This window comes from Bos indicus x Bos taurus, chromosome 5 (assembly GCF_003369695.1).
Source record: "Bos indicus x Bos taurus breed Angus x Brahman F1 hybrid chromosome 5, Bos_hybrid_MaternalHap_v2.0, whole genome shotgun sequence".
NCBI classification, from domain to species: domain Eukaryota; kingdom Metazoa; phylum Chordata; class Mammalia; order Artiodactyla; family Bovidae; genus Bos; species Bos indicus x Bos taurus.
Window position 1 is genome coordinate 6532863 of NC_040080.1, and position 15814 is coordinate 6548676.

The 15814-nt window shown below is 47.3% G+C and overlaps 1 long non-coding RNA gene across 1 annotated transcript; it reads right to left on the reverse strand.

Annotated features, from left to right (window-relative positions):
* Positions 1–936: 936 nt before the first annotated feature.
* On the reverse strand, positions 937–15472 carry LOC113892145. Its single transcript, XR_003510976.1, has 3 exons — positions 15203–15472; positions 4639–4733; positions 937–1175 (listed from the first exon to the last, which is right to left on the reverse strand). It is a non-coding gene; the product is annotated as an uncharacterized LOC113892145 (long non-coding RNA).
* Between the last annotated feature and the right edge of the window lie 342 nt (positions 15473–15814).

The window sequence follows — 15814 nt, forward strand, 5'->3', positions numbered from 1 at the left end:
CAAATCATTGCTCCAAGGTGAGTGTGCCAAGGCCGATGGGGCTTCCAAAAGACTACATGTATGCTAAGTCGCTTCAGTCAATGTCTGACTCTGCGTCCCCATGGACTGTAGCCCACCAGGCTCTTCTGTCCATGGGATTATCCAGGCAAGAATAGTGGAGTGGGTTGCCATTTCCTCCTCCAGGAGATCTTCTCGACCCAGGGGTCAAACCTGTGATTCCTGCATTGCAGGCAGATTCTTTACCACTGAGGCTCCAAAGGACTCTAGCTGTTGCAATTTTCCAGCTAGTGGGAACAAGGGAAGAGAGTGCCCAAGGCAAATGTCTTTTTTTTTAAACTATAGTTGGTTTACAATGCTGTGTTACTTTCTGCCTGCTAAGTCTATTCAGTGGTGTCTGATTCTTTGCAACCCTACGGACTGTAGTCCTCCAAGTTCCTCTGTCCATGGGATTCTCCAGGCAAGAATACTGGAGTGGGTTGCCATTTCCTCCTCCAGTGGATCTTCCTGACCCAGGAATCAAACCTGCATCTCTTATGTCTCCTGCACTGGCAGGCGGATTCTTCACCACTAGAGCCATGTGGGAAGTGTTAGTTTTACTGCACAGCAAAGTGAATGAGTTGTATACATAAGCATGAAAAGTGAAAGTGATTCTTTACTGTCTGAACCACGAGGGAAACCCACATATACATATATCCACTCTTTTTTAGATTCTTTTCCCATGTAGGTCATTACAGATTATTGAGTAGAGTACAATAGGTCCTTATCAGTTGTCTATTTTATATATAGTAGTGTGAAGGCAAACATCCTTAAGGAAATAATACAGAAATTGTAGGAATCACTTCTGTGTATGTCCCATCGGCCTGGACTTAGTCACATGACCACACCCAACTGCCAAGGATGCTAGAAAGGGTAGTTTGCAACTGGGGCTCCCAGATGTCCAACTAAAACTCAATACGTTTTATTACTAGAAGGATGACAGGAAGAATGGTCACGAGAGGACAGTTAACAATGTCAACCACAAGCAACAAGGAGTCTGGTGATAGGGTTTCTCCAAGGTTGATTAATTCAGTAGCTCACCAATGTCTTCATGTCTTCAAGGATCCAGTATAGTCTCAGGCTTGTTCCCTCATGGTCTCAAGATGGCTGCCACTACTCCAGCATCACACCCTTAGGCACTAAAGCAAAAAAGCAGAAAAGAGAATGTTCCTTCCTTGCGTCTATGAAAACTCAGAAATTCCCTTCTCCAACTGACTTCCTCTAACTCTCCTTGGCCAGAATAGCATTACGTGTCCATTCCTGCTCCAATTACTAGCAGAGGGAGTGGAATGACCAAAATTGACCTAAGACCTGTTGAGAATCACCCTCAGGGCATGTGATATTTCTACTTCTAATCATTTCTAAGAATGTAGAGGACAACTTAACTAAAGGAAAAGCTGAACTGTGATGCAGTCCCTTTACAAGGCTCAGGCAACACCCTGATGCTGAGATGGACTTGCAGAGCTGTCCTGAGCTGGGGCAAGTTTCTAGGTCCTTAGGGTCCACATTGATCTGTCACTGGAGACAGGCTGTCCCTGAAGAAATGACCTGGGATAAGCTAGTTTCTTCAGCCCAGGCAAATGAGCTCTTCTGGTGTTTCTGCCTCAGGAGCTCGGAGGAAGGATCTCGTTGACTCAGCCCCAGGCCTCTGAAGATGGGCCGCCAGTCAGCTGAGGCCAGAGTCTGAGGAGGTGGGATGCAGAGTTTGGAGAAAAATCTACAACTGGGACTAAGCGTCACTGCTGCCTGAAGAGCCCAGAAATAAACCCTTATACTTATGCTCAATTACTTTTACATGGGTATCAAGACAATTCAATGGGGGAAAATAGTTTACTCAACATGTGGTGCTAGAAAACCTCCCCACACACATCATATTTGAAAACCAATTCAAAATGTATTGTCATGTAAGGGTTAAAACTATAAGACTCAGAAGAAAACATAGGATTTAATCCTTACCAGTTTGGATTAAGCAGTGGTTTAAATATGACACTAAAAGCACAAGTGACTAAAGAAAAAATAGTTAAATTGGGCCTCATTAAAATTAAATTTGTTCTTATGTTTCAAAAGGACACCATCAATGAAGGGAAAAGACCAAACTCCCTGGCGGTCCAGTGGTTAGTCAGGACTCTGCACTTTCACTGCTGAGGTCCCTGGTCAAGGAACTAAGATCCCACAAGCTGCCTGGTGCAGCAAAAAAAAAAAGAGAACCCACAGAATGGAATAATTTATTTTTTCAGTGGAGGGAGGCAGGGCTTGTAGGTTCCTACTGCATGGCTTGTAGGATCTTAGCTCCTCGGCCAGGGATGGAGCTCTGTGCCCTGTGCGGTGGAAGCACAAGCACTGGACCAGCATGGAATTCCCTGGAATCGATTATGAATTTTTATCAATCATATATCTGATAGGGCACTTGTATCTGGAATATGTAAAGAATTCTCACAACTAAAAAGCAACAGTAAAAAGCAATTAAAAATGGATAATGGAATTAAAACATTTCTCCAAGGAAGATATACAATGACCAAAAAGTACATAAGAAGATGTTCAACGTCATTAATCATTTGGGGAATGGAACCAAAGCCACAGTGAGATACCAACTTCACACCCACTCCAGTTCAGTTCAGTCGCTCAGTCATGTCCGACTCTTTGTGACCCTGTGAACCGCAGCACTCCGGGTCTCCCTGTCAATCACCAACTCCCGGAGTCCACCTAAATCCATGTCCACTGAGTCGGTGATGCCATTCAACCATCTCATCCTCTGTCGTCCCCTTCTCCTGCCCTCAATCTTTCCCAGCATCTGGTCACCTGATGTGAAGAACTGACTCATTAGAAAAGACCCTAAGTATTGGAGTTTCAGTTTCAACATCAGTCCTTCCAATGAACACCCAGGGCTGATCTCCTTCAGAATGGACTGGTTGGATCTCCTTGCAGTCCAAGGGACTCTCAAGAATCTTCTCCAACACCACAGTTCAAAAACATCAATTCTTCAGTGCTCAGCTTTCTTCACAGTCCAACTGTGAAGTCTCACATCCATACATGACCACTGGAAAAACCATAGCCTTGACTAGACGGACCTTTGTTGACAAAGTAATGTCTCTGCTTTTTAATATGCTTTCTAGGTTGGTCATAACCTTCCTTCCAAGAAGTAAGCATCTTTTAATTTCATGGCTGAAGTCACCATCTGCAGTGATTTTGGAGACCAGAAAAAGAAAGTCTGACCGTTTCCACTGTTTCCCCATCTATTTCCCATGAAGTGGTGGGACCGGATGCCATGATCTTCGTTTTCTGAATGTTGAGCTTTAAGCCAACTTTTTCACTCCTCCTCTGTCACTTTCATCAAGAGGCTCTTTAGTTCCTCTTCACTTTCTGCCATAAGGGTGGTGTCATCTGCATATCTGAGGTTATTGATATTTCTCCCGGCAATCTTGATTCCACCTTGTGTTTCCTCCAGCCCAGCGTTTCTCCTGATGTACTCTGCATAGAAGTTAAATAAGCAGGGGGACAATATACAGCCTTGACGAACTCCTTTTCCTATTTGGAACCAGTCTGTTGTTCCATGTCGTTCTCACTGTTGCTTCCTGACCTGCATATAGGTTTCTCAAGAGGCAGGTCAGGTGGTCTGGTATTTCCATCTCTTTCAGAATTTTCCACAGTTTATTGTGATCCACACAGTCAAAGGCTTTGGCATACTCAATAAAGCAGAAATAGATGTTTTTCTAGAAACCCCCTAGGATGGCTATAATCAGAGAGATGAGACAATGACAAGTGTCAGAGAGATGTCATACATGGCTGGGGGACATAAAACGGTGTAGCCACTTTGGAAAACAGTTGGGAAATTCCCCAAAAAGCTAAGCATGGAGGCACCTCATGACCCAGAAACTCCCTTTACCTGCATATACCCAAGAGAGCTGAAAACATGTATCCACACAAAAACACGTATATGAGTGTTCTTTTTTTGGCTGTGCCGGATCTTAGTTGCAGCACATGGGATCTAGTTCCCCAACCAGATGTATAACCCAGGCCCCAGGCATTGGGAGCACAGAGTCTTAGCCACTGGACCACCAGGGAAGTCCCACGTACATGACTGTTTATAGCAGTATCATCATTATAGCCAAAGGTGATAACAAGCCAAATATCCACCGACTGATGAATGGGTAGGTCCATACAATGGAATATCATCCTGCAATAAAACGGAAGGAAGTACTGCCACATGATATAACACAGATGAACTTTGAAAACATGAGGAGTGAAAAGAGCCAGACAGAAAAGGCTTTAGAATCGTTATGAATAGATTCATACGATTCTAATAGAATCATATGATACTATTTATATAGAATGTACCAAATAGGCAAATCCATAGAGACAGAAAATAGATTAGTGGTTGCCAGGGGCTGGAGGGAGTAAGGAAGGAAAGTGATTGCTAATAGAAAGAGTGATTCTTTTTGGAATGATGAAAATGTTCTAAAATTAGTAATGATGGCTGCCTAATTCTGTGAATATACTGTAAAAAGAAAAAACAATGGGGCAAATGCTAAGGTAATAATAATACTATTTTTAGATATATAATTTATGTTTTATATGTTATATATATTTACTTTATCTGTTTACCTTGGTCTCAGGGATGAGACTAGCAAGGCCTTGTGGCAGTCCCAGCTTCCAATTCAGTGAAACCATTGATCTGTCCACTGTTGGAAACACTCCCCCTGCAAGTTGTAGGAAAAGCAAACAAAAATTCTGTGAGTGATTGCCGGCTATAGTCATGATTCCTGACTGTGTGTTTTGTTACAGGATATGTTGGTCTCTGATTCACAGACAGTGTAGCCTCTAAAGTCAGGACCCCGTTTTTCAGGGGTTGCTTCCCAACTTGTCATCCCTTGAATCTTCATGGTATGGGTCATGCCCCACTCTCTTTGACCAGCTGTTTCTTTTATATTTAAAAAAAATTTTTATTCATTTATTTTTGGCCATGCTGGGTCTTTGCTGCTGTGCTCGGGCTTTCTCTGGCTGCAGAGAGTGGGGTCTTCTTATTGCAGAGGCTTCTCTTGCTGCAGAGCACGGGCTCTAGAGCATGCAGGCATCAGGAGAACATGGCATACGGGTTTAGCTGCCCCTGGGATGTGGGATCTTCCTGAACAGGGATCGAACCTGTGTTCCCTGCATTGGCAGCTGTATTCTTAGCCACTGGATCACCAGGGAAGTCCCGAACCAGCTGTTTCTGAGTGGCAAAGTATCTTAGAGACAATAGGTTACTAAGGGCCCCGTCCTCCCTGGCTTGTAGATGAAGCATGCCCAGTCTTTCTCGCCCAACTATCAAGCAGGACAGGGGCAGGGGAGCAGCAGCTGTGACCCCAGCTTGCTTTAAAGTCATGAGTGAGACGGGAACCCCATCCCCACCTCACTCCCACCCCCACCCCAGCTGAAATGTTTAGGAAGAGTTCATTTTACTGGAAAGGAAACAAGGATTGAATAGTGATGGCTGAGAGAGAGAGAATTTTACCATCAAGATCCTGCAAGATAATATTCAAAATGGAAATGATGATGAACCAAAACAATGTGAATGGACTGAAAAATTATTGTTGTTGTTCGGTTGCTGAGTCGTGATGAGTCTTTTGCAACCCCATGGACTGACGCCCACCAGGCAAGCTCCTCTGTCCATGGGATTTTCCAGGCAAGAATACGGGAGTGGGTTGCCATTTCCTTCTCCAAGGGATCTTCCTGACCCAGGGATTGAACTCGAATCTCCTGCATTGGCAGGTGGGTTCTTTACCACTGAGCCACCTGGGAAGCCTGTACCAAACATCACCGAACTTTATACTTAAAAATGCCTGAGAGGGGACTTCCCTGGTGGTCCAGCTGTCAAGACTCCACGCTTCCAATGCAGAGGGAGTGGGTTCAATCCTTGGTCCAACTAAGACCCCATATGCCTTGCGGCCAAAAAAAAATTATTTTTAAATGTAAAAACATACATTATATGTTATGCATATTTTACCGCAATTAAGTTTTTAGAAATGATAATAAAAAAGGTGATGGGAAGTGTGAGGCCAGGTCAGGAATTTGAAAGCCATCCAACAGATATGTGTCAAGGCTGACTTGTGCTTAAAGGCCAGAAGTCCCAAACCAGAAGGTCCTCAAACTTCAGGGAAATCGAAACAGCTCACTATTTGCCTTTAGCAATTCACTGTTTTTAAAGCAGCATGGAACTCTCTCATGACAAAACTTTCTTGGTCTGAAAGACCACAGCTGACTCCAGTGAATAACTGTCTGTTTAACCAGGGGCGGGGGAAGGAAGGATGATGACAATGATAATGGTATGATTGATGATGGTAGTGGCAGTGGCTGCTAACATTTTCCAGCCCTTGTTCTCAGCCAAGCACTATCATGGCATGCTAAGTCACTTCAGTTGTGTCTGACTCTGCAATTTATGGACTGTAGCCCTCTAGGCTCCCCTGTCCATGCGATTCTCCACGCAAGAATACCAGAGTGGGTTGCCATGCCCTCCTCCAGGGGATCTTCCCAAGCCAGGGATCAAACCCGCCGTCTCTTACGTTTCCTGCACTGGCAGCAGCTTCTTTACCACTAGCGCCACCTAAGCACTTCTTATACGCTAACTCATGTACTCCACATTCAGCCTTTGAGGAAGGGTGTATGTTGACCCCACTTCGCAAGATCTGGAAACACCTTCTAAATCGGGATGATTCATTTGTAGTCAATGTCATTTTGACATTCGTCTTTCCACTTCCGTGTTTGGCCAGTCTGACTCCTGATGAAGCATGCGAGGTGAGTCCCCCTGGATAAGATCAGAGAAAGGCCAGCATGGGGACTGTGCCCCTGGAACCAGCTACCTGGCTTCCCTGCCCTCAGACCTCTGTTCTCAGCCAATGCTGCCATCACCCTCTCTTCCATTTCTGCCTCTGCCTTAGCCTCACCATGCTGGGGCTCCAGGCTCCATCTCCTGGCAACCCCACCTCCCCTTTCACATCTGCACTCGTCTCCCCCAACCCCTGAGCCTCCCCATTCTGTTCCCTGTCCCAGGAAAGTCCCCACCTAACCAGAAACCTAAGAGAAGCCAAATAAACCTGACTATTTCTTCACCAGGAAACTCCACATCCTAGCCATACTGGAAAAACAAACTTTTTTTTTTTTTTTAAATCAGAGTTCATGAAACCTCCAATTACTTTGCAATGTTTTGGCAGAGAAAAAAAACAAACAAAAACCAGCATTTCACAAAATAGATTTCTGGCTATTGCAAAATGATCATCAACTGTCCCTACTTCCCAGAGAGACTGAAAGGAAAATTCATTTGCAAACAGCTTCTTACTTTCCATTTGGGTTTTAAATATATTCCAACCCCTAGTTCAATTACAGAAGGTCAGAACCGAGGTTGAGAGAAAATATTCACACAAAGAAAAGGAAGACAAGATCAGCATCCAGTCCAGAGCCAAGAAACTGCTGGAAGCTTTCAGCCCAGCCCAACCCTTTCTCATCAAAAAGCCACAGAATTTCAAGACTGAAAGTTACTGTAGACCTATTGGCCCAGCTGTTACATCCCTGGACAAGCATTTTCCCTTCCATTTGGATTGTCTATAAATTACCATGATTTGATATGTGAAAAAAAAAAACACTGGCGTTAACAATGGCTTAAAGAAGGTAAACTCTTGAGAAACCCTTAGACAGCAAGGAGATCAAACCAGTCCATCCTAAAGGAAATCAACCCTGAATATTCACTGGAAGAATTGATGCTGAAGTGGAAGCTCCAATACTTTGGCCACCTGATGTGAAGAGCTGACTCACTGGAAAAGACCCTGATGCTTGGAAAGATTGAGGGCAGGAGGAGAAGGGGACGACAGAGGATGAGATGGTTGGATGGCATCACCGACTCAATGGACATGAGTCTAAGTACACTCTGGAAGATGGCGAAGGACAGGGAAGCCTGGCATGGTGCAGTCCACAGGGTCGCAAAGAGCTGGACACAACTGAGTGATTGAACAACAAAAGAAGGCAGATTTTTTTCTCTTAGGGAAGAGGCCAGAGGTGGGAAGTTAGGGCTCAAGGATTTACCCACTCCCCAAATTCATTCAAACAGCCCAGGCTTTGGCTACTCTGTCCATTCACACTCAGTTTTCATCTCGCGGTCCAAAGCAGTTGCTCCAGCTCCTGCCACTGCACCCATACTCAGCCAGCAGACCTGACCCAGAGATCACTCTCATCACTTCTGCTCTCAAGGGGAACTGGGGGAAAAAAACCCAAAAACAGTTGTTAGTTGGGAAGCCAGGTGCCCAACCAAAAAATCTGTTGCTATATAAGAGAGAAGTGGGTATTAGGGAGGAACTGGCCATGTCTGCCACAGAGGGCTCCTACGGAAAAATGCAAGTCATTTTATGACACAAATGTCCAGAATTCATTGTGCTGAAGCATGAAGAATGTCACATTTTGTTTTATTTGGAACTCGCTAGCATCTTGGGCACAGTTCCACTTTGTTGTTAATGCCAAAATCACATCTCAAGAAAAAAATGTAATGGCTTTTGGACTTGGCTGTTGGTGGACTCTGGACTGCTTCGGATTGATTCTGCGCTCTCCTCTCACAAGGCAAATGGCTTTGGGCAAGTTACCTACCTGCTCGTGACTCAGTTTCCTCATCTGTAAAATCAGAGATGTGGTAGTCTCCAAAGATGACCCCAAACAGTCCCAGCCCCCAATACACACAGGCCCCTCCTCCATCAAGACCTGAAGCTTACATCTAACCGTTGAGTCTGGATGGGACCAGGACCCAGCAGAAGCTCTGGGCGTGCCACTCTGGGCCTGACGTTTAAGAAAACAGGCAGTTTCTACTTCTTCCCTCTTGTACCTGAATGCCATGCTGTGAGGAAGCCTAAGCAGCTGCCTGGACAGGCCCGCACGGATGATAACTAGGCTCCTAGCTCATCCAACAGTCTCCACCGAGCTCCCAGCCTCGTGAGGGAGTCCTGTGGGAAGGGGATTTTCTGGGCTATCCCTGTTGATGCCATGTAGAGCTGAGGGATGATCCTGCCGAGTCTATGAAATTGCAAACTGTGAGCAAGAAATGATTGCTCTTTTAAGCTGCTAAATTTGGGGTGGTTTTTAATGCAGCAACAGATGTTGTTGTTTAAGCACTAAGCTGTGTCTGCCTCTCTCGTGACCCCATGGACTGTAGCCCGCCAGGCTCCTCTGTCCATGGGATTTTCCAGGCAAGGATACGGAAGTGGGTTGCCATTTCCTTATCCAGGGCATCTTCCTGACCTAGGGATCAAATCCCCATCTCCTGCGTTGTAGGCAGATTCTTTACCACTGAGCCACCAGTGAAATACACAGCAATAGATGACCAGAAGGCAAATTGATATGTACAACTAGGATGCTGTTGAAATAAAAACTTTAAACATGTGGCACTGGTTTGGGAACCAGATGGTAGGAAGGGCCTCGAGGAAACCGTTAGTGAAGCTTAAAGAACCGTGAGGAGATTGCTATTGGATGCTGAAGAAAATAGGACCCCAAGAAAAACAAACATCATATATTAACACATACATGTGGAATCTAGAAAAAGGATGTAGATGAACTTATTTGCAAAGCAGAAACAGAGGCATAGACATAGAGAACAAACATATGGACACCAAGAGGAAAGGGAGTGGGGGAAAGAATTGAGAGCTTGGGGCTGACATATATACAATAGTATAAAACAGTAAGAACGGCCTGTGCAGCCTGGGGAACTCTACTCGGGCTCTGTGGTGACCTAAACGGGAAGGAAATAAAAAAAACAGGATATAAGTATAATATGCAGAGCTGTACAGCAGAAGCTAACACATTGTAAAGCAACTATAATCCAATAAAAATAAAAATTAATTAACTGAAAATAAAATCTGAAGGAAAAACTAGGACCCCAGTAGGTAGCCAAGGTTGGATAAAAGCAGACACTTGTGAGTAGACTGAGTGAGTAGGTGGCCTCAGTTTCCTCATCTGTGGAATGGTGGTAATATAGCCGTCTTCCTCCCAGAGTGGTCGAAGGAATGGATGAGTTACGGTATGTGCACAGTGTCAGGCAAATAGCAAACATTCTCCTTTCATCATCAGCCGAACCATCTAATGAACAGATGAATGGGATTCATTGTAAAACCATAAGGTAGACAGAAAAGGCTATAATTAACCTCATTTTACAGATGAGAAAATTGAAGCTCAGAGGTATTAAAAAGGTTGCCAGAGACAGAATGGGTACAATTATTCTCATTTTACAGGTGAGGAAACTGAGGCTCAGGAAGTTAAGTAACAAACTCAAGGTCAAAGGCAGTGTCAAAGGCAGGCCCAGGCTTTCTCTCTGTCCTCAGTCACATCCCCCTCTTTAGGATTCTGCCCCAACCCAGCAGGATTTCACAGAAGGCACAGGTGGCCGCTGTCACCAATGGCCAGGAGGACAAGTGGCCTGAGATGATGGGAGGTTCTGCAGTAGCTTGAACCTTCTGGCTCAGGTCTCACCTGTTCAAGTGTTGCAGTGAGTCCCCTGGGAAATGTTGGTTCAGGAACGCCCCACCCTCCCAGTGGGCTCGGCACCTGCGCCTGCCTAGGAGGATGGAGGTGGGGGTAGAGGGGGAGTGCGGGGGCAGGGGGGAAGGCTGGACTTGGAGACCCTCAGGACCTCACCCCCAGCTGGCTGGTGCACCATTATTGGGTCCTATGGGTTTAAGGTGCTATATGGCTGGAATTTCGTCAAGAAACAGAAATTGCCTGGAAGGGAGTGTTAAAAGTTCCTAATGGGTAGCAGACAGCAAGGGCTGGGTGTCTTTTCTGGATTTTTTAGTCAAAGGATGTAGTCTGTTTGGAAGGAAGGGAAGTGGAAAGGCACGGAAGAAAAGTCCAGAGTGTGGAAGTCAGAGGCGGGGTGGACTGGCACCTACGGGAGGTTTTGGGGCGGGCGGGGGGAGATTGCAATTCGGAAAGGCTCACGCGGATGAAGAACGTTCTTTGTGCCCGGCTCTGAGCTACCTGAACCCGCCAGGTGGGGACGCCCTGCGGCGAGCCGTCCACAGGTCCCGCCCCGCGGACCCCAGCGCGGCCTCCGTGCAAGCTCTCCATCCCACCGACCTCCGGAGAACCAGGGGCACAGAACTAGGGGGACCCGGCTAGACGAGCTGAGCGCAGCGGGGCAATAAACCGGAGAAAGGCCGACGCGGGAAGGAGCTGGAGGGGGACAGGACGAGGATTTTTGTCCTGAGCGCCGGGGGGCTCAGTGCTGCCTCCTGGGAGGCAGATGAGGGGTTTCGGAGGCGCCCGGGGACACCCGCCGCCTCCTGGAGAGTCTGCGGGCGCCCTCGACGACGGCCGCGGGGCGGGGGACGCAGGCCTCGGCAGGAGGACCCCTGCCCCTCATCGGCGCCCCAGCCAGCCTCTCCCGCCCTGGCTTAGGGCCCCCCGACCCCCAGATCTCGCAACCTCAGGGCTGTTCCCCCGGCCTGGAACCCTTCCTCCACGTATTTAACCCGCGTCCTGCCAGGCCTCCCCAGCAGCCCCCTTGGCCGTGCACCCCTCCCGGGGACAGTTTCCCCAGAGCCCCACAGCCCTCGGGTCCAGCGTCCTCTCCCCTCCCCATCGAGAGGTCTGCAGGCTCCGACAGACAGACCCTGAACAAACCGGAACAGCTGGAGCGGCGGGGACCTGGGGCGCGGCGGGTCAGCCCCATCCCCCCTATGGACCCCCCCTCCCCCCGCCCGCCCCCAGGGGCGGCCACGTGGGTGGAGGCAGAGACCGCAGGCCCGTGTGGCCGCAGGGAGCCCTTTCCTGGCCCGAGGCCGCCCCCTGCAGGCCAGAGCCTCCCAGCGAGCACGTTCCCTAGCTCGAAGCGCCCCTAAGTCTGATCACTGGCCGGGTGCGCCCCTGAGAGCCCCCCGCCCAACCTCTTCCCAGAATCCACGACTGTAGGTCTTGAATCAGACCGGGCGCCTCCTGGTGAACACTGGAGAAGGAGCGGCCGGGAAGGCAGATCTGAATCCGCCAAGACCCGGCCTTTTGTCTCTGACCGCCCCCCGACTCCCCTGGGTGACAAGCGCACACTCTGGGCACCCACGACAGGCGCTCACACACATTCACCTGTGCCTGCTCAAGCACGCGTCCACAGCGCCCTATCTGGAAGTATGGCCCACCCTTCTGCCCACCTCACCTCGCCTGGGTCATCCCCGGATGGTGGTCCCCAGGCCTTGCCTCCCCCCTCAATCCTTCTTGCTGCTCAGGTTAGCTGCAGGGCAGGGGTGCGCGCCTGCTCAGTCCCTCTGTCCTGTCTGACCCCAGGGACTGTAGCCCACCAGGCTCCTCTAACCAGGGGATTTCCCAGACAAAGATACTGGAGTGGGTTGCCGTTTCCCCCTCCAGGGGAATCTTCCTGACCCAGGGATATAATCAGAGTCTCCTGTATCTCCTGCATTGGCAGGTTCTTTACCTCTGAGCCACCTGGGAAGCGAGGGCAGGGGTAGTATTGGTATTTCCCAGAATCCTCCAGGGATGCCCACCTTGCAGACTAGGCCCTTCCACTGCCTACTCACACATAACCCACTCATGAGCCAGGCCCCTGGCAACAGACTAGGGAATAAGTTAGCACTGCTCTAAGAGTGGGGTTGATAATGACTAGCGTGACTGCTCCCTCGTCCCTGGCATTCTCCAGGCAAGAATCCAGTGCTCTTGCTGGAGAATCCCAGGGACGGGGGAGCCTGGTGGGCTGCCGTCCATGGGGTCACACAGAGTCGGACACAAGTAAAGTGACTTAGCAGCAGCCGCAGCATGACTGCACCTTAACTCAGCGAGAGGGGCTATGTTGGGTGGAATTTTAGGTCATGTGACAGACTGTGGTGGACTCAGTAATGTCCCCCAACCTCTTTATTGACTAATTCATCATCTTTCCTCCTCGATTTGAAATGCCACCTGTATCCTTTGGTCTGTTTCTGGACTCTCAAATGGTTCCATTGATGTCCACTCTGCACTGGACAGGGTTTCCCAGGTGGTGCTAGTTGTAAAGAACCCACCTGCAATGCAGGGGACATAATGAGAGGCAGGTTCGATCCCTGGGTTGGGAAGATCCCCTGGAGGAGGACATGGCAACCCACTCCAGTGTTCTTGCCTAAAGAATCCCAGGGATAGAAGAACGTGGAGGGCTACAGTCCATAGGGTTGCAAAGAGTCGGACACGACTGAGTGACTGAGCACACACACACACACATAAACACAATTTACAAGAGTCCACACTTGGTGTTGCACAGTGCTGAGCTAGACAAATGCGTGTCAGGGGTCTACCATTACGGAATCACACAGAACACGTTCACTGCTCTGAACATCCACTGTTCATCCTTCTCCCTGCTCCCCTAAGACCCTAGGCGTTGATCTTTTTACTCTCTGTGTAGTTTTGCCTTTTCCAGAATGTCATATAGCTGCAATCATACAGTAAATAGCCTTTCCAGACTGACCTCTTTAACTAATTGATAGTTTGAAGTTACTCGACATCTTTTTTGCGGCGTGATACCAAAATTTCATTTTAGTGCTGAATAATATTCCGCTTTATGGATGTATATTTCACTACCATTCACCTATGGAAGGACGTCATGGCTGCTTTTTAGGTTTCAACAATTATGAAAACATTATGAAATTAACAATTTAATATTAATAAATTATGGAATCATAAAACTGCTATAAATATCCATGTACAGGTGTTTGTGTGGACATAAGTTTTCAAGTCCTTTGAGTAAAACCTTGGCCTGTGATCGCTGGGGCTGCTTTGCATTCCCTCCAGCAATGAACGAGACTTCCTGTTGCTCCACCTCCACATCCGTGTTTGGAGCTGTGGGTTTTGTTTTGTTTTTCTGTTTTCTTGGATCTTAGCCATTTGGATTTTAATAGGTATGTAGTGGTATCTCACTATTTTAATTTGCAATTGCCTAAACTGAGGGACTGAACTGAATATGCATTATATTGGCCATCTTTTCCTATGCTTACTTGCTATATGTGTATCGTCTTTGGTGAGGTGTCTGCCTAGATCTTTAAACCATTTTAAACTGGGTCATTCTTTTTTTTTTTCTCATTGCTGAGTTAGAAGCGTTCTTTGTATATTTCGCATATAAGTTATCAGATATGTTTTTCAAATATTTTCTCCCAGTGTCTGACTTGTCTGTTCATTCCCTTGATGGAGTTCTACTTTAAAAAGCCCGTGGTGGCTCAGTGGTACAGAACTGGCCTGTCCATGCAGGAGACACGGGTTCAGTTTCTGATCTGGGAAGATTGCACATGCCGTGGAGCAACTAAGCCCGTGTGCCACAGCCGTTCAGCCTGTGCTCTCGAGCCCAGGGGCTGCAACGACCCAGGCCACACGCCCTAGAGCCCCACTCCACAAGAAAAGCCACCACAGTGAGAAGCCTGAGCACCTCAAAGAAGGGCGGCCCCCACTCGCCACAACTAGAGAAAACCCATGCACAGCAACAAACACCCACCACAGCAAAAAAAAACCTTAAAAAAAACAAAAATGCAGAGACTTCCCTGGTGATCGAGTGGCTAAGACTCCATGCTCCCAATGCTGCCTGAGTTCAGTCACTGATCAGGCAACCAGATCACATATGCCAAAACTAAGGCCCAGTGCAGCCAAATAAATAAATATTAAAGAAAAAATAAGCCCATTGTTGGCCCTGCCTCTGCCTTAGCCTCTAATCCAGCTTCTATCAGTAGTAAGGATATATTGATCCCTGACTTCCTTGTCTTCTTCTCAGTGGATCTGAACCTTTGCAGGAGAAAAGGGTTGCTGTATTAAGCCCCTACTTCCACAAGTGTTGTAATGAAGACCGAATGCTTTTGTCTTTATAAAGCGGTTGGAACAGGGCCTGAAACATATTAAGTGCTCAATTGCTGTGGAAAATTATAATAACAAGCATTGCATCTTTTAACAGCGAATAGAGTCAGTCCTTCCCTTCCTCATTACTCTTCCTTTTCAGAATTTTCCTAGCTGTTTTCACACATTTACTCTTCTAGATGAGTCATTTGACTAATTTTTAAATATCCTATTTGGATTTTTTAAATGAGTAAGTGATTCAAGAAAAAAAAAAGGGCATTTTAATGATGTTGATTAGATTTCTCATTCAAGAATAAAGCCTGTCTTTTTACTTAAGTCTTTCTTCACATAGGACTTACACAATCCTTACCTGGGGTTATCCACGGGGGTGGTGGTGAAGGAGGAAACAGAACAGGCTCCCTCTTGAAAGCAGGACTCCATCTTGGGCTGGACTGTGGACTCTGAGCTATATGCCCAGTATCCGTGGAAACGACTTATCAACCGGAAAACCAGACCCCGCCTCTGCCCCCCAACATGGAAGAGCCCCAGGGCTCATACCTAGACTCTCTGTCTCCTATAAGAATACCCTAATCATCTGTGTAACCGAATAGAATCATACATTCTATTATGGTTATTGGGGTATGACCACAGGCCTATTGATAATTGTCCACTGTTAACTACCTAGGCTTAAGGCATATGAATCATGGATTAACTTTGTATCTTTCTTTTCTTTTGTTCAGACTAGTTTCAGGGAATTTGGGGAGGTGGGTTTGGGCACATACACTTAGGGTATATAAGGTTTTTACAAAAACTGGTCGGGGTCCTTGGCTAAGAGGAGACTCTGCCTTGCGCCTGCCAGTGTAATAAACTGCACTCCGCTATCTGCATTGTCCTTCTGAGTGAGTTTGTTTCCCGGAACATATGGCTACAACAGTGTCAGGGGTGTTAGTATTCCAGCCTTCTGCAGACTTTCTGGGACCTG